The sequence below is a fragment of the Phyllobates terribilis genome, unplaced genomic scaffold (genome assembly GCF_046119375.1).
Source record: "Phyllobates terribilis strain yellow unplaced genomic scaffold, ASM4611937v1 Scaffold_6__1_contigs__length_29720123, whole genome shotgun sequence".
NCBI lineage: Eukaryota > Metazoa > Chordata > Amphibia > Anura > Dendrobatidae > Phyllobates > Phyllobates terribilis.
The window spans coordinates 25,182,321-25,208,339 of record NW_027362766.1 but is presented as its reverse complement, the minus strand read 5'-3'; positions in this window follow the sequence as shown (position 1 = coordinate 25,208,339).

The window sequence follows — 26,019 nt, the reverse complement described above, 5'->3', positions numbered from 1 at the left end:
TACTGGTTCCTGAGCAGTATAGGTGCTGACTGCCTCTCTATCCTCCTGCTTCTCTGGGTCACATGCTTCCATTCCTCTGTTTCCTCAGGTGCAGTTCGAATTTCTTCTCTTTCTGAATCATGAAGAGATAATTCTGCTCTGTCTAAGAACTCTTCACCTTCCTTAATGATTTTCAAGGTAGTTAACCTCTCTTCTAGATTTCGCAACTTTTCCTCCAACAGGGACACAAGCTTGCATTTCTGGCATGTAAAGTTTGGCTTTTCCACTGGCAAGTCTGTGAACATGTAGCAGGATATGCAGCTCACCAAATGGCTCCTGGACTCTTCCATGTTCTTACTGTTAATGTTCTGAAAACAGTGAAAAAAGCTTAAAAAAAAAGCTTCAAAATGCGCGCGCCGGCCGGCGCGCGGTTTACCGATGTCCTCTTTTCAGCTCCAACAGCCAAAATCCAGTGTTCTTTGAGCTCACGGAGACTCTTCACTTACCCCAAAATGCAGTGGGAATATGCAAATTATCTCCTCAGGACTCCTCCCCTGGTTTACCGATGTCCTCTTTTCAGCTCCAACAGCCAAAATCCAGTGTTCTTTGAGCTCACGGAGACTCGTCACTTACCCCAAAATGCAGTGGGAATATGCAAATTATCTCCTCAGGACTCCTCCCCTGGTTTACCGATGTCCTCTTTTCAGCTCCAACAGCCAAAATCCAGTGTTCTTTGAGCTCACGGAGACTCGTCACTTACCCCAAAATGCAGTGGGAATATGCAAATTATCTCCTCAGGACTCCTCCCCTGGTTTACCGATGTCCTCTTTTCAGCTCCAACAGCCAAAATCCAGTGTTCTTTGAGCTCACGGAGACTCTTCACTTACCCCAAAATGCAGTGGGAATATGCAAATTATCTCCTCAGGACTCCTCCCCTGGTTTACCGATGTCCTCTTTTCAGCTCCAACAGCCAAAATCCAGTGTTCTTTGAGCTCACGGAGACTCGTCACTTACCCCAAAATGCAGTGGGAATATGCAAATTATCTCCTCAGGACTCCTCCCCTGGTTTTGCTATCAGGTAGCACCCCAAAGGGTTCAGGAGACAACTGGAGGTCCTCCGCTTGGTTGGAGGGGTGTAGAGACTTGGGGATAACCTCTGCTTTGGAGTACACTAGGTCGGACTCACTGGACGAAGCGGTCGAGGTATCAGGTACAGAGTATAGGGAAGGCTCTGTCAATTCGCTACCAGGTAGCACCACGAAGGGTTCTGGAGACAACTGGAGGTCCTCCGCTTGGTTGGAGGGGTGTAGAGACTCGGGGATAACCTCTGCTTTGGAGTACACTAGGTCGGACTCACTGGACGAAGCGAGCGAGGTATCAGGTACAGAGTATAGGAGAGTCTCTGTCCTTTCGCTACCAGGTAGCACCCCGAAGGGCTCAGGAGACAACTGGAGGTCCTCCGCCAGGTCGGAGGGGTGAAGAGACTCATGGGTAACCTCTGCTTCGGAGTACACTAGGTCAGACTCACTGGATGAAGCAGCCGAGGTATCAGGTACTGAGTATAGGAAAGTCTCTGTCCATTCGCTACCAGGTAGCACCCCGAAGGGTTCAGGAGACAACTGGAGATCCTCCGCCAGATCGGAGGGGTGTAGAGACTCGGGGGTAACCTCTGCTTCGGAGAACACTAGGTCGGACTCCCTGGACGAAGCAGGCGAGGTATCAGGTGCAGAGTATAGGGAAGTCTCTCTCCAATTGTCATCAAATGGTATCCCGGGGGATTCAGGAGGCAACAGGGGGTCCTCTGGTGTGGATTCTGGGTGGGCAGCAGTCTCTTCGGGCAGGAGAACTGTTGCACTACCAACGCACATTACCTGTTGGGGCTTCTCCGGGATACAGGGAGATGAAGCTTCAGTAGGGACTTCAAGGTTGGGGTCAGGAGGTCTCTGGGAGGACAGACCCTGGCGTGACGGCTTTCCTCTACGCCTAGCACATCTGGACTGCCTCTTGAGGTCACGAGAAGTATTCCAGAGAGCGTAGTCATCCTGTGTGGATTCTGGGTGGGCAGTAGTCTCTTCGGGCAGGAGGACTAGTGCGCTACCCACACACATTACCCGTCAGGGCTGCTCCGGGATTTTGGGAAGTGAAGCTTCAGCAGGGGCTTCAGGGTTAGGGTCCTCGAAGACCATACGAAAGGCCACCAGGAAGGCCTGCAGGTCAAGGACGACAGGATCCCATGCTTCCCATAGGGGAGTGACCCATTTCAAGGCATCACCCGCTAGGTAGTCAATCATAAAGGCCACTTTAGCCCAATCGGAAGGAAAATAGAGAGGGTAGGCCTGGAAGTGTAGCATGCATTGCTCCACAAATGCACGACACAGTCTTGGATCCCCATAGTACCGTGGCGGATCCGCAGGAACGAGGGCTGATAGATCCATCTGGATGGATGCGTAATTCGCCTGAAACCCAGCTGGTATCAAAAAAATAAATAAATTTCTTCTAGAAGCACGTATTCGCTGGATAAAGTCTCAGAGAGCGAAGGCTGTGGGGCTCAACGGGAACCATGATCTGAGCATGCTGTAATGCACACGCCAGGGCTGAGTGGCGTGTGCGTGTGTATGTAGTGATTCCACTGTGCCATGAACCGGAGAGTGCCTGGATGGGCGTAACTAAGTATCTGCCCGATCCGACCAAGGTTGCACGACGGCATACAACGCCAGTGCACCAGGGAGGAACCGAGCAGAGGGACCAGGGTCTAATCCAGGTCAGACTCCGGACATGGCTATTGACCCACACTGGGGAATACAGGAAAAGGCAGACTAGAGCGCAGGCTGGGTAGGGTCCAGTACAGACTGGGAGACAAATTCGAAACCCCAGACGCGGTGGACAGGGCTGAGCAAAGTGAAACTGCAGATGCGGTGGACAGAGCTGAGCAAAGCGAGACCGCATATGCGGTGGACAGGGCTGAGCAAAGTGAAACCGCAGACGCGGTGGACAGGGCAGAGCAAAGCGAAACCGCAGACGCGGTGGACAGAGCAGAGCAAAGCGAAACCGCAGACGCGGTGGGCAGAGCTGAGCAAAGCGAGACCGCAGACGCGGTGGACAGGGCTGAGCAAAGTGAAACAGCAGACACGGTGGACAGAGCTGAGCAGGCAAGAACCGCCGAAGCAGCAAGCAAGGCAGAGAGGAGGGGACAGGGCTCTGTTCACATGGAACAGACTGGAAGGGAAAGGAAGAACCAGGTACACACAGGATACTTGCAATGAAGTAGCGAGTGGACTCCAAACTCACAAACGAGTACAGAGACAACAAGTAGGAGATAGGTACGGGATCAGATTCTGCAAGAAAAGGTAAGGTACGGACATAGATAAAAACAGATAACAGGCTAGGAGAGTATACAGACAAGAGCAGGCAAGATACAGGAATGGGTCTAGGTATGCAGCCCCTAGAAGGCGGAAAGAACAGGCTAGGAGCATGTTCACACTGGCCTGGAAACACAGCCTCCAGGATAGGCAGAAGACAACAGGCTAGAGAGAGAGTACAGACTGCAGGTTAGAGTACACAAGTAGGACACAGTACAAACACGGGAACAGATACTGCAAGACAGGTAACATACACAGGACCTGGCATGTCAGAGACAAAAAGCAAACTGACAGGGCAAGATGCTCAGGCATGGGTCAATTGGAGCAGCTGGTTTAAATACCAGGTGACAAACAGCAATAGGCTGAGGACGCACAAGGGGTGTGCCCGCAGCAGGTACAAAAAGCAAGAAGTGATCGGGTGCCGCCCTTAAGCAGCAGAAGCAGAGGCAAACAGACAGCATGGAGGGAAGCCAGGCTAGCAGACTGGACTGGAGATCAAGTGCGCGCTCTTGCACAGTGGGAGATGGACCACTATGCAAGGACGCCGCCAGGTATGTTACAACACACATATTATTCCCTCATTTAGTGGATATTTTCACAAAAAAGTGAAATTTTCAAAAATTCCGAAAATTGGCTTAAACGACTAAATATCAAGGACTCTTTGGGCGAATCGCTCTGGAACTGAAATCGGAAAGCTCACTGACATTTCCCCTATCTGAAAGTTTGATAAACGCCGGAAAAATGACTAAGTTCAAAAAAAAAAAAATTTCAAGTTTTTTCAATTTTACCCCCATGGGATATATATTCTACCCACACACATTTGGAACTCTCCTGGGGTACCCTCACGCATTCCTTCATTTAGTCGATATTTTCACAAAAAAGTGAAATTTTCAAAAGTTCTGAAAATTGGCTGAAAACTACGAAATATCAAGGACTCTTTGGGCGAATCACTCTGGAACAGAAATCGGAACGCTCACTGACATTTCCCCTCTCTGAAAGTCTGATAAACACCGGAAAAATGACTAAGTCCCCAAAAAATTTTTTAAAAAATTTTTTCAATTTTACCCCCGGGGAATATATATTCTACTCACACACATTTGGAACTCTCCTGGGGTACCCTCACACATATTTCCTCATTTAGTGTATATTTTCACAAAAAAGTGAAATTTTCAAAAATTCAGAAAACTGGCTGAAAACGACAAAATATCAAGAACTCTTTGGGCGAATCGCTCTGGAACTGAAATCGGAAAGCTCACTGACATTTCCCCTATCTGAAAGTTTGATAAACGCCGGAAAAATGACTAAGTTCAAAAAAAAAAAAATTTCAACTTTTTTCAATTTTACCCTGGTGGGATGTATATTCTACCCACACACATTTGGAACTCTCCTGGGGTACCCTCACACATATTATTCCCTCATTTAGTGGATATTTTTACAAAAAAGTGAAATTTTCAAAAATACAGAAAATTTGCTGAAAACGACTAAATATCAAGGACTCATCGGGCGAATCTCTTTGGAACTGAAATCGGAATACTCACTGACATTTCCCCTATCTGAAAGTCTGATAAACGCCGGAAAAATGACTAAGTCCCCCAAAAAATTTTTTAAAACTTTTTTCAATTTTACCCCCGGAGAATATATATTCTACCCACACACATTTGGAACTCTCCTGGGGTACCCTCACGCTTAGTATTCCCTCATTTAGTGGATATTTTCACAAAAAAGTGAAATTTTCAAAAATTCAGAAAATTGGCTGAAAACGACTAAATATCAAGGACTCATCGGGCGAATCGCTCTGGAACAGAAATCGGAACGCTCACTGACATTTCCCCTCTCTGAAAGTCTGATAAACACCGGAAAAATGACTAAGTCCCAAAAAAAATTTTTTTCAACTTTTTTCAATTTTACCCCCATGGGATATATATTCTACCCACACACATTTGGAACTCTCCTGGGGTACCCTCACGCATTCCTTCATTTTGTGGATATTTTCACAAAAAAAGTGAAAATTTCAAAAATTCAGAAAATTGGCTGAAAACTACGAAATATCAAGGACTATTTGGGCGAATCGCTCTGGAACAGAAATCGGAACGCTCACTGACATTTCCCCTCTCTGAAAGTCTGATAAACACCGGAAAAATGACTAAGTCCCAAAAAAAATTTTTTTCAACTTTTTTCAATTTTACCCCCGTCTGATATATATTCTACCCACACACATTTGGAACTCTCCTGGGGTACCCTCACACATATTATTCCCTCATTTAGTGGATATTTTTACAAAAAAGTGACATTTTCAAAAATACAGAAAATTTGCTGAAAACGACTAAATATCAAGGACTCATCTTGCGAATCGCTTTGGAACTGAAATCGGAATACTCACTGACATTTCCCCTATCTGAAAGTCTGATAAACGCCGGAAAAATGACGAAGTTCCAAAAAAAAATTTTCCAACTTTTTTCAATTTTACCCCCGTCTGATATATATTCTACCCACACACATTTGGAACTGTCCTGTGGTACCCTCACACATATTATTCGCTCATTTAGTGGATATTTTCACAAAAAAGTGACATTTTCAAAAATTCTGAAAATTGGCTGAAAACGATAAAATATCAAGGACTCTGTGCGAATCGCTCAGGATTTAAAATCGGAACGCTCACTGACATTTCCACCCTCTGAAAGTCTGATAATCGCCGGAAAAATGACTAAATCCAATAAAAAAAAATTTTAAAACTTTTTTCAATTTTACCTCCGGGGAATATATATTCTACCCACACACATTTGGAACTTTCCTGGTGTACCCTCACACATATTATTCCCTCATTTAGTGGATATTTTTTTTAAAAAAGTGAAATTTTCAAAAATTCAGAAAATTGGCTGAAAACAGCGAAATATCAAGGACTCTGGGCGAATCGCTCTGTAACTGAAATTGGAACGCTCACTGACATTTCCCCTATCTGAAAGTCTGATAAACGCCGGAAAAATCACTAAGTCCCCCAAAAATTTTTTTAAAACTTTTTTCAATTTTACCCCCGTGGGATATATATTCTACCCACACACATTTGGAACTCTCCTGGGGTACCCTCACGCATTCCTTCATTTAGTGGATATTTTCACAAAAAAGTGACATTTCAAAAATTCAGAAAATTGGCCGAAAACGACGAAATATCAAGGACTCTTTGGGCGAATCGCTCTGGAACTGAAATCGGAATGCTCACTGACATTTCCCCTATATGAAAATCTGATAAGCGATGGAAAAATGACTAAGTCCAAAAAAAAATTATTTCAACTTTTTTCAATTTTACCCCCATGGGATATATATTCTACCTACACACATTTCGAACTCTCCTGGGGTACCCTCACACATATTATTCCCTCATTTAGTGGATATTTTCACAAAAAAGTGAAATTTTCAAAAATTCAGAAAATTGGCTGAAAACGACTAAATATCAAGGACTCATCGGGCGAATCGCTCTGGAACTGAAATCGGAATGCTCACTGACATTTCCCCTATATGAAAGTCTGATAAACGCCGGAAAAATGACTAAGTCCAAAAAAAAAATGTTTTAAACTTTTTTCAATTTTACCCCCGTGGGATATATATTCTACCCACACACATTTGGAACTCTGCTAGGGTAACCTCACGCATATTATTCCCTCATTTAGTGGATATTTTCACAAAAAAGTGAAATTTTCAAAAATTCTGAAAATTGGCTGAAAACGACTAAATATCAAGGACTCATCGGGCTAATCGCTCTGTAACTGAAATCGGAACGCTCACTGAAATTTCCCCTATCTGAAAGTCTGATAAACGCTGGAAAAATGTCTAGGTCCAAAAAAAATAGTTTCAACCTTTTTCAATTTTAACCCCGTTGGATATATATTCCACCCTCACACATTTGAAACTCTCCTGGGGTACCCGCACACATATTATTCCCTCATTTAGTGGATATTTTCACAAAAAAGTGAAATTTTCAAAAATTCAGAAAATTGTCTGAAAACGACTAAATATCAAGGACTCATCGGGCCACTCGCTTTGGAACTGAACTCGTAACGCTCACTTACATTTCCCCTATCTGAAAGTCTGATAAACGCCGGAAAAATGACTAAGTCTAAAAAAAAAACATTTTTCAACTTTTTTCAATTTTACCCCCATGGGATATATATTCTACCCACACACATTTGGAACTTTTCTGGGGTACCCTCACACATATTATTCCCTCATTTAGTGGATATTTTCACAAAAAAGTGAAATTTTCAAAAATTCAAAAAAATTGGCTGAAAATGACTAAATATCAAGGACTCATCGGGCGGATCGCTCTGGAACTGAAATTGGAACGCTCACGAACATTTCCCATATATGAAAGTCTGATAAATGCCGGAAAAATGACTAAGTCCAAAAAAATTTTTTTAAAACTTTTTTCAATTTTACCCCCTTGGGATATATATTCTACCCACACACATTTGGAACTCTCCTGGGGTACACTCACACATATTATTCCCTCATTTAGTGGATATTTTAACAAAAAAGTGAAATTTTCAAAAATTCAGAAAATTGGCTGAAAACGACTAAATATCAAGGACTCATCGGGCGACTCGCTTTGGAACTGAAATCGGAACGCTCACTGAAATTTCCCCTATCTGAAAGTCTGATAAACGCTGGAAAAATGACTAATTCCCCCAAACATTTTTTTTCAACTTTTTTCATTTTTACCCCCGTCTGATATATATTCTACCCACACACATTTGGAACTCTCCTGGGGTACCCTCACACATATTATTCCCTCATTTAGTGGATATTTTCACAAAAAAGTGAAATTTTCAAAAATTCTAAAAATTGGCTGAAAATGACTAAATATCAAGGACTCATCGGGCGGATCGCTCTGGAACTGAAATCGGAACGCTCACTAACATTTCCCCTATATGAAAGTCTGATAAATGCCAGAAAAATGACTAAATCCCCAACAATTATTTTTTAAGCTTTTTTCAATTTTACCCCTGTGGGATATATATTCTACCCACACACATTTGGAACTCTCCTGAGTTACCCTCACACATATTATTCCCTCATTTAGTGGATATTTTCACAAAAAAGTGAAATTTTCAAAAATTCAGAAAATTGGCTGAAAACGACTAAATATCATGGACTCATCGGGCGAATCGCTCTGGAACTGAAATCGAAATGCTCACTGACATTTCCCCTATATGAAAGTCTGATAAACGGCGGAAAAATGACTAAGTGCAAAAGAAAATTGTTTCAACCTTTTTCAAATTACCCCCGTGGGATATATATTCTACCCACACACATTTGGAACTCTCCTGGGGTACCCTCACATATATTATTCCCTCATTTAGTGGATATTTTCACAAAAAAGTGAAATTTTCAAAAATTCTGAAAATTGGTTGAAAACGACTAAATATCAAGGACTCATTGGGCGAATCGCTCTGGAACTGAAATCGGAACGCTCACTGACATTTCCCCTCTCTGAAAGTCTGATAAACACCGGAAAAATGACTAAGTCCCAAAAAAAATTTTTTTCAACTTTTTTCAATTTTACCCCCATGGGATATATATTCTACCCACACACATTTGGAACTCTCCTGGGGTACCCTCACGCATTCCTTCATTTTGTGGATATTTTCACAAAAAAAGTGAAAATTTCAAAAATTCAGAAAATTGGCTGAAAACTACGAAATATCAAGGACTATTTGGGCGAATCGCTCTGGAACAGAAATCGGAACGCTCACTGACATTTCCCCTCTCTGAAAGTCTGATAAACACCGGAAAAATGACTAAGTCCCAAAAAAAATTTTTTTCAACTTTTTTCAATTTTACCCCCGTCTGATATATATTCTACCCACACACATTTGGAACTCTCCTGGGGTACCCTCACACATATTATTCCCTCATTTAGTGGATATTTTTACAAAAAAGTGACATTTTCAAAAATACAGAAAATTTGCTGAAAACGACTAAATATCAAGGACTCATCTTGCGAATCGCTTTGGAACTGAAATCGGAATACTCACTGACATTTCCCCTATCTGAAAGTCTGATAAACGCCGGAAAAATGACGAAGTTCCAAAAAAAAATTTTCCAACTTTTTTCAATTTTACCCCCGTCTGATATATATTCTACCCACACACATTTGGAACTGTCCTGTGGTACCCTCACACATATTATTCGCTCATTTAGTGGATATTTTCACAAAAAAGTGACATTTTCAAAAATTCTGAAAATTGGCTGAAAACGATAAAATATCAAGGACTCTGTGCGAATCGCTCAGGATTTAAAATCGGAACGCTCACTGACATTTCCACCCTCTGAAAGTCTGATAATCGCCGGAAAAATGACTAAATCCAATAAAAAAAAATTTTAAAACTTTTTTCAATTTTACCTCCGGGGAATATATATTCTACCCACACACATTTGGAACTTTCCTGGTGTACCCTCACACATATTATTCCCTCATTTAGTGGATATTTTTTTTAAAAAAGTGAAATTTTCAAAAATTCAGAAAATTGGCTGAAAACAGCGAAATATCAAGGACTCTGGGCGAATCGCTCTGTAACTGAAATTGGAACGCTCACTGACATTTCCCCTATCTGAAAGTCTGATAAACGCCGGAAAAATCACTAAGTCCCCCAAAAATTTTTTTAAAACTTTTTTCAATTTTACCCCCGTGGGATATATATTCTACCCACACACATTTGGAACTCTCCTGGGGTACCCTCACGCATTCCTTCATTTAGTGGATATTTTCACAAAAAAGTGACATTTCAAAAATTCAGAAAATTGGCCGAAAACGACGAAATATCAAGGACTCTTTGGGCGAATCGCTCTGGAACTGAAATCGGAATGCTCACTGACATTTCCCCTATATGAAAATCTGATAAGCGATGGAAAAATGACTAAGTCCAAAAAAAAATTATTTCAACTTTTTTCAATTTTACCCCCATGGGATATATATTCTACCTACACACATTTCGAACTCTCCTGGGGTACCCTCACACATATTATTCCCTCATTTAGTGGATATTTTCACAAAAAAGTGAAATTTTCAAAAATTCAGAAAATTGGCTGAAAACGACTAAATATCAAGGACTCATCGGGCGAATCGCTCTGGAACTGAAATCGGAATGCTCACTGACATTTCCCCTATATGAAAGTCTGATAAACGCCGGAAAAATGACTAAGTCCAAAAAAAAAATGTTTTAAACTTTTTTCAATTTTACCCCCGTGGGATATATATTCTACCCACACACATTTGGAACTCTGCTAGGGTAACCTCACGCATATTATTCCCTCATTTAGTGGATATTTTCACAAAAAAGTGAAATTTTCAAAAATTCTGAAAATTGGCTGAAAACGACTAAATATCAAGGACTCATCGGGCTAATCGCTCTGTAACTGAAATCGGAACGCTCACTGAAATTTCCCCTATCTGAAAGTCTGATAAACGCTGGAAAAATGTCTAGGTCCAAAAAAAATAGTTTCAACCTTTTTCAATTTTAACCCCGTTGGATATATATTCCACCCTCACACATTTGAAACTCTCCTGGGGTACCCGCACACATATTATTCCCTCATTTAGTGGATATTTTCACAAAAAAGTGAAATTTTCAAAAATTCAGAAAATTGTCTGAAAACGACTAAATATCAAGGACTCATCGGGCCACTCGCTTTGGAACTGAACTCGTAACGCTCACTTACATTTCCCCTATCTGAAAGTCTGATAAACGCCGGAAAAATGACTAAGTCTAAAAAAAAACATTTTTCAACTTTTTTCAATTTTACCCCCATGGGATATATATTCTACCCACACACATTTGGAACTTTTCTGGGGTACCCTCACACATATTATTCCCTCATTTAGTGGATATTTTCACAAAAAAGTGAAATTTTCAAAAATTCAAAAAAATTGGCTGAAAATGACTAAATATCAAGGACTCATCGGGCGGATCGCTCTGGAACTGAAATTGGAACGCTCACGAACATTTCCCATATATGAAAGTCTGATAAATGCCGGAAAAATGACTAAGTCCAAAAAAATTTTTTTAAAACTTTTTTCAATTTTACCCCCTTGGGATATATATTCTACCCACACACATTTGGAACTCTCCTGGGGTACACTCACACATATTATTCCCTCATTTAGTGGATATTTTAACAAAAAAGTGAAATTTTCAAAAATTCAGAAAATTGGCTGAAAACGACTAAATATCAAGGACTCATCGGGCGACTCGCTTTGGAACTGAAATCGGAACGCTCACTGAAATTTCCCCTATCTGAAAGTCTGATAAACGCTGGAAAAATGACTAATTCCCCCAAACATTTTTTTTCAACTTTTTTCATTTTTACCCCCGTCTGATATATATTCTACCCACACACATTTGGAACTCTCCTGGGGTACCCTCACACATATTATTCCCTCATTTAGTGGATATTTTCACAAAAAAGTGAAATTTTCAAAAATTCTAAAAATTGGCTGAAAATGACTAAATATCAAGGACTCATCGGGCGGATCGCTCTGGAACTGAAATCGGAACGCTCACTAACATTTCCCCTATATGAAAGTCTGATAAATGCCAGAAAAATGACTAAATCCCCAACAATTATTTTTTAAGCTTTTTTCAATTTTACCCCTGTGGGATATATATTCTACCCACACACATTTGGAACTCTCCTGAGTTACCCTCACACATATTATTCCCTCATTTAGTGGATATTTTCACAAAAAAGTGAAATTTTCAAAAATTCAGAAAATTGGCTGAAAACGACTAAATATCATGGACTCATCGGGCGAATCGCTCTGGAACTGAAATCGAAATGCTCACTGACATTTCCCCTATATGAAAGTCTGATAAACGGCGGAAAAATGACTAAGTGCAAAAGAAAATTGTTTCAACCTTTTTCAAATTACCCCCGTGGGATATATATTCTACCCACACACATTTGGAACTCTCCTGGGGTACCCTCACATATATTATTCCCTCATTTAGTGGATATTTTCACAAAAAAGTGAAATTTTCAAAAATTCTGAAAATTGGTTGAAAACGACTAAATATCAAGGACTCATTGGGCGAATCGCTCTGGAACTGAAATCGGAACGCTCACTGACATTTCCCCTCTCTGAAAGTCTGATAAACACCGGAAAAATGACTAAGTCCCAAAAAAAATTTTTTTCAACTTTTTTCAATTTTACCCCCATGGGATATATATTCTACCCACACACATTTGGAACTCTCCTGGGGTACCCTCACGCATTCCTTCATTTTGTGGATATTTTCACAAAAAAAGTGAAAATTTCAAAAATTCAGAAAATTGGCTGAAAACTACGAAATATCAAGGACTATTTGGGCGAATCGCTCTGGAACAGAAATCGGAACGCTCACTGACATTTCCCCTCTCTGAAAGTCTGATAAACACCGGAAAAATGACTAAGTCCCAAAAAAAATTTTTTTCAACTTTTTTCAATTTTACCCCCGTCTGATATATATTCTACCCACACACATTTGGAACTCTCCTGGGGTACCCTCACACATATTATTCCCTCATTTAGTGGATATTTTTACAAAAAAGTGACATTTTCAAAAATACAGAAAATTTGCTGAAAACGACTAAATATCAAGGACTCATCTTGCGAATCGCTTTGGAACTGAAATCGGAATACTCACTGACATTTCCCCTATCTGAAAGTCTGATAAACGCCGGAAAAATGACGAAGTTCCAAAAAAAAATTTTCCAACTTTTTTCAATTTTACCCCCGTCTGATATATATTCTACCCACACACATTTGGAACTGTCCTGTGGTACCCTCACACATATTATTCGCTCATTTAGTGGATATTTTCACAAAAAAGTGACATTTTCAAAAATTCTGAAAATTGGCTGAAAACGATAAAATATCAAGGACTCTGTGCGAATCGCTCAGGATTTAAAATCGGAACGCTCACTGACATTTCCACCCTCTGAAAGTCTGATAATCGCCGGAAAAATGACTAAATCCAATAAAAAAAAATTTTAAAACTTTTTTCAATTTTACCTCCGGGGAATATATATTCTACCCACACACATTTGGAACTTTCCTGGTGTACCCTCACACATATTATTCCCTCATTTAGTGGATATTTTTTTTAAAAAAGTGAAATTTTCAAAAATTCAGAAAATTGGCTGAAAACAGCGAAATATCAAGGACTCTGGGCGAATCGCTCTGTAACTGAAATTGGAACGCTCACTGACATTTCCCCTATCTGAAAGTCTGATAAACGCCGGAAAAATCACTAAGTCCCCCAAAAATTTTTTTAAAACTTTTTTCAATTTTACCCCCGTGGGATATATATTCTACCCACACACATTTGGAACTCTCCTGGGGTACCCTCACGCATTCCTTCATTTAGTGGATATTTTCACAAAAAAGTGACATTTCAAAAATTCAGAAAATTGGCCGAAAACGACGAAATATCAAGGACTCTTTGGGCGAATCGCTCTGGAACTGAAATCGGAATGCTCACTGACATTTCCCCTATATGAAAATCTGATAAGCGATGGAAAAATGACTAAGTCCAAAAAAAAATTATTTCAACTTTTTTCAATTTTACCCCCATGGGATATATATTCTACCTACACACATTTCGAACTCTCCTGGGGTACCCTCACACATATTATTCCCTCATTTAGTGGATATTTTCACAAAAAAGTGAAATTTTCAAAAATTCAGAAAATTGGCTGAAAACGACTAAATATCAAGGACTCATCGGGCGAATCGCTCTGGAACTGAAATCGGAATGCTCACTGACATTTCCCCTATATGAAAGTCTGATAAACGCCGGAAAAATGACTAAGTCCAAAAAAAAAATGTTTTAAACTTTTTTCAATTTTACCCCCGTGGGATATATATTCTACCCACACACATTTGGAACTCTGCTAGGGTAACCTCACGCATATTATTCCCTCATTTAGTGGATATTTTCACAAAAAAGTGAAATTTTCAAAAATTCTGAAAATTGGCTGAAAACGACTAAATATCAAGGACTCATCGGGCTAATCGCTCTGTAACTGAAATCGGAACGCTCACTGAAATTTCCCCTATCTGAAAGTCTGATAAACGCTGGAAAAATGTCTAGGTCCAAAAAAAATAGTTTCAACCTTTTTCAATTTTAACCCCGTTGGATATATATTCCACCCTCACACATTTGAAACTCTCCTGGGGTACCCGCACACATATTATTCCCTCATTTAGTGGATATTTTCACAAAAAAGTGAAATTTTCAAAAATTCAGAAAATTGTCTGAAAACGACTAAATATCAAGGACTCATCGGGCCACTCGCTTTGGAACTGAACTCGTAACGCTCACTTACATTTCCCCTATCTGAAAGTCTGATAAACGCCGGAAAAATGACTAAGTCTAAAAAAAAACATTTTTCAACTTTTTTCAATTTTACCCCCATGGGATATATATTCTACCCACACACATTTGGAACTTTTCTGGGGTACCCTCACACATATTATTCCCTCATTTAGTGGATATTTTCACAAAAAAGTGAAATTTTCAAAAATTCAAAAAAATTGGCTGAAAATGACTAAATATCAAGGACTCATCGGGCGGATCGCTCTGGAACTGAAATTGGAACGCTCACGAACATTTCCCATATATGAAAGTCTGATAAATGCCGGAAAAATGACTAAGTCCAAAAAAATTTTTTTAAAACTTTTTTCAATTTTACCCCCTTGGGATATATATTCTACCCACACACATTTGGAACTCTCCTGGGGTACACTCACACATATTATTCCCTCATTTAGTGGATATTTTAACAAAAAAGTGAAATTTTCAAAAATTCAGAAAATTGGCTGAAAACGACTAAATATCAAGGACTCATCGGGCGACTCGCTTTGGAACTGAAATCGGAACGCTCACTGAAATTTCCCCTATCTGAAAGTCTGATAAACGCTGGAAAAATGACTAATTCCCCCAAACATTTTTTTTCAACTTTTTTCATTTTTACCCCCGTCTGATATATATTCTACCCACACACATTTGGAACTCTCCTGGGGTACCCTCACACATATTATTCCCTCATTTAGTGGATATTTTCACAAAAAAGTGAAATTTTCAAAAATTCTAAAAATTGGCTGAAAATGACTAAATATCAAGGACTCATCGGGCGGATCGCTCTGGAACTGAAATCGGAACGCTCACTAACATTTCCCCTATATGAAAGTCTGATAAATGCCAGAAAAATGACTAAATCCCCAACAATTATTTTTTAAGCTTTTTTCAATTTTACCCCTGTGGGATATATATTCTACCCACACACATTTGGAACTCTCCTGAGTTACCCTCACACATATTATTCCCTCATTTAGTGGATATTTTCACAAAAAAGTGAAATTTTCAAAAATTCAGAAAATTGGCTGAAAACGACTAAATATCATGGACTCATCGGGCGAATCGCTCTGGAACTGAAATCGAAATGCTCACTGACATTTCCCCTATATGAAAGTCTGATAAACGGCGGAAAAATGACTAAGTGCAAAAGAAAATTGTTTCAACCTTTTTCAAATTACCCCCGTGGGATATATATTCTACCCACACACATTTGGAACTCTCCTGGGGTACCCTCACATATATTATTCCCTCATTTAGTGGATATTTTCACAAAAAAGTGAAATTTTCAAAAATTCTGAAAATTGGCTGAAAACGACTAAATATCAAGGACTCATTGGGCGAATCGCTCTGGAACTGAAATCGGAACACTCACTGACATTTCTCCTATATGAAAGTCTGATAAACGCCGGAAAAATGACTAAGTCCAAAAAAATATTTTTTTCAACTTTTATTCAATTTTACCCCTGTGGGATATATATTCTACCCACACACATTTGGAACTCTCCTGTGGTACCCTCACGCATATTATTCCCTCATTTAGTGGATATTTTCACAAAAAAGTGAAATTTTCAAAAATTCTGAAAATTGTCTGAAAACGACTAAATATCAAGGAATCATCGGGCGAATCACTTTGGAACTGAAATCGGAATGCTCACTGACATTTCCCCTCTGTGAAAGTCTGATAAACGCCGGAAAAATGACTAAGTTAAAAAAAAATAATTTTTCCACTTTTTTCAATTTTACCCCCGTGGGATATATATTCTACCCACACACATTTGGAACTCTCCTGGGGTACCCTCACACATATTATTCCCTCATTTAGTGGATATTTTCACAAAAAAGTGCAATTTTCAAAAATTCAGAAAATTGTCTGAAAACGACGAAATATCAAGGACTCATCGGGCGAATCGCTCTGGAACTGAAATCGGAACGCACACTGACATTTCCCCTATATGAAAGTCTGATAAATGGCGGAAAAATAACTAAGTAGAGATGAGCGTTGTTCGACTCGAACTGTTCGCCAATCTCAAATTCGAGCTGTTTTGGGCGGTGTTCGAGCTGTTCGGCGAACACGAACGATTTGAGAAAAATTCGGCTGTTCGAGGTTATGTTCGATAACTGTTCGTGCACCAAAATCATAACTGGATTTTTTCTCAGTAATGATGAAAATTAATGTTGATACACAGTTTGAGTGTACAGCGGGGTGGGGGGAGGGGCAGGGGATGGATCTCTGCAGGAACAATGAAGATCTCCATTTTTTTTTCTCTTTCCCGCATTTACAGTGGGGAGGTGCAATCTGTCAGCCTATCAGCAGCGCACACACGGAGCAAAGTGCTTTTTTTCACACAAGCAAGGGCATGTGTCATTGGCAGTGTATGTCACATGTCCTTGCCCTATAAGACCAAGCCATTTTCCCCCATCGCCACCATTTTCTCACTGCTGCAGCTGCGTGTTAGACGGCACCGCTGTTGCTGTGTGCGCTATACCTTGTTAATTTCAAGCCAATTTTCGCACAAATCCACAGATAGCTTGGGAGTAGGGAATAGTTGTGATTGCAGTCCTTTTAAGGACTAGGTTACAGCATTTCCTACGACTTTTATCAGGCAGGTCTGTGCTCTTAAATAGATAGATTGTGGGAGTAAAGACTAATTGTAATTGCAGTCCTTTTCAGGACTAGGTTACATCAGTTCCTATCAGTTTTTGCCAGGCAGGTCTGTGCCAGTGCTGTGCAAGTATTTTTCACAGCATTTGGCTGAATCTAGCAAAGCTAATCCTTTCTGGCCTATTGCAGAGTGTGTTAGTCAGTGGAGTAGCCTATCTGTGTTGCAAGATATACCACCTGTGTATAGAATACCAATTTTTTTACTGCACCTAGTGAAGTAAAATCTTTTGGGCATAGCATCATTCTATTAGTCCATCTATACTGACCTCCATCAGGTTGCAAATTGAATATAATTTTTTTCTGCATCTAGCTCTAAAAAAATATTTGGGCTTCTAGCAGTGTGTGGGACTTGTTCTATTAGTCCATCTATACTAACCTCCATCAGGTTGCAAATTCAAAATAATTTTTTGTCTGCATCTAGCTCTGAAAAAATATTTGGCCTTCTAGCAGTGTGTGGGACTTTCTCTATTAGTCCATCTATACTGACCTCCATCAGGTTGCAAATTAAAAATAATTTTTATCTGCATCTACCTCTGAAAAAATATTTGGGCTTCTAGCTGTGTGTGGGACTTGTTCTATTAGTCCATTTATACTGACCTCCATCAGGTTGCAAATTAAAAATAATTTTTTGTCTGCATCTAGCTCTGAAAAAATATTTGGCCTTCTAGCAGTGTGTGGGACTTGTTCTATTAGTCCATCTATACTGACCTCCATCAGGTTGCAAACTGAATATAATTTTTTTCTGCATCTAGCTCTGAAAAAATATTTGGCCTTCTAGCAGTGTGTGGGACTTTCTCTATTAGTCCATCTATACTGACCTCCATCAGGTTGCAAATTAAAAATAATTTATATCTGCATCTAGCTCTGAAAAAATATTTGGCCTTCTAGCAGTGTGTGGGACTTTCTCTATTAGTCCATCTATACTGACCTCCATCAGGTTGCAAATTAAAAATAATTTTTTGTCTGCATCTAGCTCTGAAAAAATATTTGGCCTTCTAGCAGTGTGTGGGACTTTCTCTATTATTCCATCTATACTGACCTCCATCAGGTTGCAAACTGAATATATTTTTTTTCTGCATCTAGCTCTGAAAAAATATTGGGCTTCTAGCTGTGTGTGGGACTTGTTCTTTTAATCCATCTATACAGACCTCCATCAGGTTGCAAACTGAATATAATTTTTTTCTGCATCTACCTCTGAAAAAATATTTGGGCTTCTATCTGTGTGTGGGACTTGTTCTATTAATCCATCTATACAGACCTCCATCAGGTTGCAAACTGAATATAATTTTTTTCTGCATCTACCTCTGAAAAAATATTTGGGCTTCTAGCTGTGTGTGGGACTTGTTCTATTAGTCCATCTATAATGACCTCCATCAGGTTGCAAACGGAATATAATTTTTTTCTGCATCTAGCTCTGAAAAAATATTTGGCCTTCTAGCAGTGTGTGGGACTTTCTCTATTAGTCCATCTATACTGACCTCCATCAGGTTGCAAATTAAAAATAATTTATATCGGCATCTAGCTCTGAAAAAATATTTGGCCTTCTAGCAGTGTGTGGGACTTTCTCTATTAGTCCATCTATACTGACCTCCATCAGGTTGCAAATTAAAAATAATTTTTTGTCTGCATCTAGCTCTGAAAAAATATTTGGCCTTCTAGCAGTGTGTGGGACTTTCTCTATTAGTCCATCTATACTGACCTCCATCAGGTTGCAAACTGAATATATTTTTTTTCTGCATCTACCTCTGAAAAAATATTGGGCTTCTAGCTGTGTGTGGGATTTGTTCTATTAATCCATCTATACAGACCTCCATCAGGTTGCAAACTGAATATAATTTTTTTCTGCATCTACCTCTGAAAAAATATTTGGGCTTCTAGCTGTGTGTGGGACTTGTTCTATTAGTCCATCTATACTGACCTCCATCAGGTTGCAAACTGAATATAATTTTTTTCTGCATCTAGCTCTGAAAAAATATTTGGCCTTCTAGCAGTGTGTGGAACTTTCTCTATTAGTCCATCTATACTGACCTCCATCAGGTTGCATATTAAAAATAATTTATATCTGCATCTAGCTCTGAAAAAATATTTGGCCTTCTTGCAGTGTGTGGGACTTTCTCTATTAGTCCATCTATACTGACCTCCATCAGGTTGCAAATTAAAAATATTTTTTTGTCTGCATCTAGCTCTGAAAAAATATTTGGCCTTCTAGCAGTGTGTGGGACTTTCTCTATTAGTCCATCTATACTGACCTCCATCAGGTTGCAAACTGAATATATATTTTTTCTGCATCTACCTCTGAAAAAATATTGGGCTTCTAGCTGTGTGTGGGACTTGTTCTATTAATCCATCTATACAGACCTCCATCAGGTTGCAAACTGAATATAATTTTTTTCTGCATCTACCTCTGAAAAAATATTTGGGCTTCTAGCTGTGTGTGGGACTTGTTCTATTAGTCCATCTATACTGACCTCCATCAGGTTGCAAACTGAATATAATTTTTTTCTGCATCTAGCTCTGAAAAAATATTTGGCCTTCTAGCAGTGTGTGGGACTTTCTCTATTAGTCCATCTATACTGACCTCCATCAGGTTGCAAATTAAAAATAATTTTTTTCTGCATCTAACCCAGCCAATAGTTTTGGCCTAATACCACAGTTTGGCCACTCAGCTCTGCTCGGTTCCCATCCATTGTTTTTTTGTGCAAACAACTCCAGAGTTGTGAATTAGTTAACCCCCAAAATGAGTGGAAAAAGGCCTGCTGCTGGTGGAAAGGGGAATAGGCGTGTTGGGAAGGGGAAAAAAGGTTGTGTCCGTGGGGTAGGTGTTAAAGCAACAGTAACATCTGCCGAAGAAAGACCATCTTCTAGCCAAACTAAAATGTCTACTTCTTTTAGCGGACAATGTGATAAGATCCCTTTCTTACGGCCACGCCAATCGCTACAAATTCCAGATGAGGCACAAAAACAGCAGGTGCTTCAACGGATATCAAGTGCTCCTTTAAGTGGGCTCTCCTCCACATCAACTTCAACATCACAAATACTCCAGTCCTCAAAGGTGTCACCCCAATCGCACTTGCTTCCTCACAGCTCCCAAATCTCCAGCTGCCCGTCTGAGTATGAGGTAGAACAGATGGTTGAGTCTGCAGAGCTGTTTACTCATACTATAGCCTGGGAATCAGAGGTCGACTCCAGCGCTTCTGTGAATCCAGACGAGGAAATGATCTGCACTGATGCCCAGTCCAGGACCAGACGCAGAAGGTTCTGACCATAATGTAGACCCTCATTCCCAAACTGTAACTCCTGTTGGTGGAGACAATGAGGAAGACGATGATGAGACTCAAATAACTGATTGGAGCGACAACTTTAGTTTTTTGTCAGGGCTGGAACAGGTTGGCTCTGAGGACGACGGGTGTGATAACGCACAGGGTGATGATGATGAGGTTGGAGATCCCACTTACTGTCAACCCGCAGTCAGCCAAGAGATGAGGTCAGCAGAGGAGGTGGAGGAAGATGCTAGTGACGACGAGGTCAGGTTGCGCCTTTCTGGACAGAGACGTAGTACTGGAAGCACATCAACAACTGCATCCTCAAACACAACTCTGCCTCTCACCACAAGTCGTGGTGGCTCTTCAGGTCGCATCGGTGCTAAGCCTTGCATAGCCTGGGCATTTTTTCAGATCGATAAAGATGACCCAACTCGTGTTATCTGTAACATTTGTCAGCAAAAGCTAAGTAGAGGCCAAAAAATACATAGTTTGAGTACTTCATGCATAAACCGGCACATGGACATGAAGCATAAGTTGTAGTGGGAAGCTCAGTGTGCTACAATGCGGCCTAGCCGGCCGGGCCAACCACCGTCTGCCATATCTTGTGCATCCGCGGCCTCTTCATCCTCTGTGACTGGGGGGACAGCAGTCACACCTGTTTTGGGGCGCAGACCTGCCACCTCTTTACCCGCAACAGCCAGCGTGATTGGCAGGTCATCATTTTCTTTGGAGGTGGTAACACCAGCTGGTGTTGAGCGCTGTCCGACATCGATAGCACCACCTTTGGATCAAGGCAACCTAACATGTCCGCCTGCATCTTCCTCACAGACCGGCAGTTTGCCGGGGACACCCTTATCAACCCCGTCTAAGCACAATAGCCAGCCCTCGGTCCCTCAGATGTGGACAAGTAAAAGACCATTTCCTCCTAGCCATGAGAAAGCTAAGAGGTTGAATTTCACCATCTGCAAGCTCTTGGCTACAGAAATGCTGCCTTTCTGCCTGGTGGACACAGAGGATTTTCGAGACCTTATGTCCGTCGCAGTGCCCCAGTACCAGATGCCCAGTCGGCACTACTTCTCAAAGAAAGGTGTGCCTGCGCTCCACCAGCATGTCGCACACAACATCACCGCTTCTTTGAGAAACTCTGTGTGTGACAGGGTGCATTTCACCACAGACACTTGGACGAGTAGGCATGGACAGGGGCGTTACATGTCGCTGACTGGGCACTGGGTAACTATGGTGACAGCAGGACAAGGGGCTGCTGACCAAGTCTTGCCGTCCCCACAAGTTGTGCGTCAATCCTCTTTATGTCAAAGTTCCTCCACTGCTTCTGCCTCCTCAACCTCCTCTCGGTCTTCCACCTGCACCCAAAGCCTGTCTGGTCATGCCACAAGCTTTCTAACTGTGCAGAAGGGATCCTGCACACCTCCTTACTATGCTGGCAGTAGGGCTCAACGTCATCAGGCGGTTTTTATTTTGAAATGTCTGGGAAATGTGAGTCACACAGCTGAGGAGTTGTGATCAGCTCTGGAGAACCAATTTCATGAATGGTTGTCTCCACTGGACCTGAAACCAGGGAAGGCCGTGTGCGACAATGCTGCAAACCTGGGTGCGGCCCTTCGCCGGGGCAATGTCACACACGTGCCTTGTATGGCTCACGTGTTGAACCTGCTTGTCCAGCAATTTTTAGCCCACTATCCCAGACTAGATGGCCTTCTGCAGAGGGCACGGTCGCTGTGTGCTCACTTCCGCCGTTCGCATCCCGCAGCTCAGCGACTTACATCTCTACAGAAGTCGTTGGGCCTGCCACTTCACCGGCTAAAATGCGATGTGCCTACCCGGTGGAATTCAACTCTGCACATGTTGCAGCGACTGTGGCAGCACCGACAAGCCCTGGTGCAATACGTTCTGACGTATAGCCTGGGCCAACGAGATCCAGAGGTGGGGCAAATCACGCTGGAGGAGTGGTCTCAGATCAGGGACCTATGCACCCTTCTGCACAGTTTTGAAGATGTTTAGTGCTGACGATGCCATTATCAGCACGACTATTCTGGTGATTTACATGCTGGAGCACATGTTAAACAGAATTCGGAGTCAGGTGGTGGCACAAGAGGAGGTGGAGGAAGTAGAGGAGGAGGAGTTGTATGCGGAAGGGCTAACATCTGCAAGGTCCAGACGGTCGGCAGCACCAAGGCGGCAGGCATGTGAGGGTGGGGGAGATGGTTTTACCAGGGCTCATGGTAGCAGCCAAACTAGTGAGGAAGGTGCAGGAGCCCAGGAAGAAGTGGAGGACGAACTGATGGAAGACTCATCAGATGAGGGAGACCTTGATCACATTTCTGTTGTGCGAGGTTGGGGGGAGAGGACAGAGGAAGGAGGCATGATTGTTACCTCGCCACCAACACAACAGGGACTTGGTGCTCCTGGATGCGCAACACACATGAGTGCCTTCTTGCTGCACTACCTGCAACATGACCCTCGAATTGTGAGAATTAGAAATAATCCTGACTACTGGGTTGCCACACTGTTAGATCCCCGGTACAAAAGTAAATTTGCAGAAATTATTACTGCCATAGAAAGGGATGCACGCATGCAGGAGTATCAGCAGAGACTGTTGCAGAATCTTACATGTGCTTTTCCACAAAACACCAGTGGTGCACGTAGTGAATCTCACAGTTCCAACTTGCCAACCGTAGGACCGTCAAGTGTTCAGCACTCAAACCGTAACAGAACCACAGTATCTGCTGGTAACATCAATTTTGCGGAATCATTTCACCACTTTTTTAGCCCATCCTTTGCAAGGCCACAGGAGACAAGAAGTCTGACACATAGTCAACGCCTAGAGACGATGGTACAGGAGTATCTCCAAGTAAACATTGAAGCCATGACTGTGTCACTGGACCCTTGCTCTTTTTGGGCTTCCAATCTGGATAAATGGCCGGAGCTAGCCACTTACGCCTTGGAGATCTTGTCATGCCCCGCAGCCAGCGTTCTGTCTGAACGTGTGTTCAGCGCTGCTGGTGGTGTGCTGACAGATAAGTGCACGCGGCTCTCCACTGATAATGTAGACAGACTCACGTTCATAAAGATGAACAAATCATGGATCTGAAACGACTTTTCTACCCCTGTGTCATCCTAGGGAGAGTAAAAGCTTGATGATTGGTTAAAATCACCCTACCAACCGTTTTAAGCTTTCAAATTACTAATCATGTTTATCTGTATCTTGGCTGGAAAATAATTTGGGCTTTGTAGCAGTGTGCAGCACTGATTCTATTAGGCCATCTATAATAAGCTCCACCAGATTTAAAATTACTAATCATGTTTATCTGTATCTTGACTGGAAAATAATTTGGGCTTTGTAGCAGTGTGCAGCACTGATCCTATTAGGCCATCTATACTAAGCTCCACCAGATTTAAAATTAATAATAATTTTTAGCTGCATCTAGCCCAGAAAATAATTTTGGGGCTCCGAGATGCGCAAGACACATAAGTGCCTTCTTGCTGCACTACCTGCAACATGACCCTCATATTGTGAGAATTCGAAGTAATCATGACTACTGGGTTGCCACACTCTTAGATCCCCCAAACTTTTCGATCAACCTTTTCATTTTAATAAAGACCAAAAAAATGGTCATTTTTGAAATTATAAGCATTAGCAGGTTATTAGAAACTGAAATCAAACAGTTTTCAACTCAAAACTTTATTCTAGGTGATGTTACATTTTCACATAGGACCCCTTGTTCGAAAGGAGCTTCTGAACTCTCTCGTCCATTGAATTTGTCAGGTTTTGGATGGTTTCTGCTTCAATTGTTTTGCATGAGGACAGAATACCCTCCCAGAGCTGTTGCTTAGATGTGAACTGCCTCCCGCCATCATAGACACTCCTTTTGATGGTGCTCCAGAGGTTCTGAATGGGGTAGAGGTCAGGGGAGCATGGGGTTCACACCATAAGTTTGTCCCCTTTTATGCCCATATCAGCCAGAGATGCAGATGTTTTATGTGCAGCATGAGATGGTGCATTATCATGCAAAAAAATGATCTTGCTGTGAAATACACGGTTCTTCTTCTTGAACCATGGCAGGAAGTGCTGTTTGAGAAAATCCACATACATTATGGAGTTCATCTTTAGCGCCTTCAGGGATCCTAAAGGGGCCGACAATCTCTCTCCCCATGATTCCAGTCCAAAACATTACTCCACCTCCTCCTTGTTGGCGCTGTAGCCGTGTTTGCGTGGGGTGTCCATCAACCAGCCATCCTCCACTCCATCTATCTGGACCATCGAGCGCTGCACGGCACTCATCCGTGAACAAAACAGTTTTGAAATAAGTCTTCATGTAATGTTTGGCCCACTGGAGCCGTTTCTGCTTGTGTGAAGTGGATAGAGGAGGTCGACAGGATGGTGTATGCACAGCTGCAAACCTCTGAAGGACCCTGCATCTTGTTGTTCGGGGGACGTTGGAGGCACCAGCAGCTTCAAAAACTTGTCTGCTGCTATGACAAGGCTTTTTTGCCGCTGCTCTTTTAACCTGACGTAATTGCCTGTAGGAAAGAGTCCTCAATTTGCTCTTATCAGCACGCACACGTGTGTACTGTGAATCAGCTACATACTTCTTGATTGCCAAGACACTTCATCCTGATCATCGCACAATGTTGATTGTAGTCATGCCTTGACCTAAACACTCCACAATTTGTTGCTTCTCAGCAGCCGACACATCCTTTTTCTTTCCCATTTTGCCAGAAAATGTAGGCTGCTTAATAATGTGGGACAGCCTTTTTAAGTAGTCTTGCCTTTCATTGGACACACCTGCCAAACTAATTAGCACAGGTGTCTGCAATTGCTTACAGTGATATAAAGAGCCCTGACACACATCACCATCAATGAGTTTAACTGACAAACAAACAAATTCTTCCCTTATCACTCCTAAACACTTTTTGCATAATAATTTGGAACACAGTGTACATGTGCTTTTCCACAAAACACCAGTGGTTCACGTAGTGAATCTTACAGTTCTAACTTGCCAACCGTGGTCTGTATGGAGTTGTTCAATAAAGGGCCCAAAATTAAGATAACATAGATGGGAGAGGTCTCTATGAATAGGAATTCCTAAGTATTTGATACCCTGTGAGGGCCAGGCAAAGGGAAAGGATGGAATCCTATATGGATTTGGGGAGGGAGACATCGAGGGCCTCAGACTTCGCTGCATTGATTTTAAAATTTGACCATGTAACAAAGTGATCTATTTCAGCCATAACAGCATGGATGGATATATGTGATTGAGTGATATATACTAGGACATCATCAGCAAATAGAGAGCACTTGTACTCGGTGCCTCCCACCTCAATCCACCTAATATTGGGGTTAT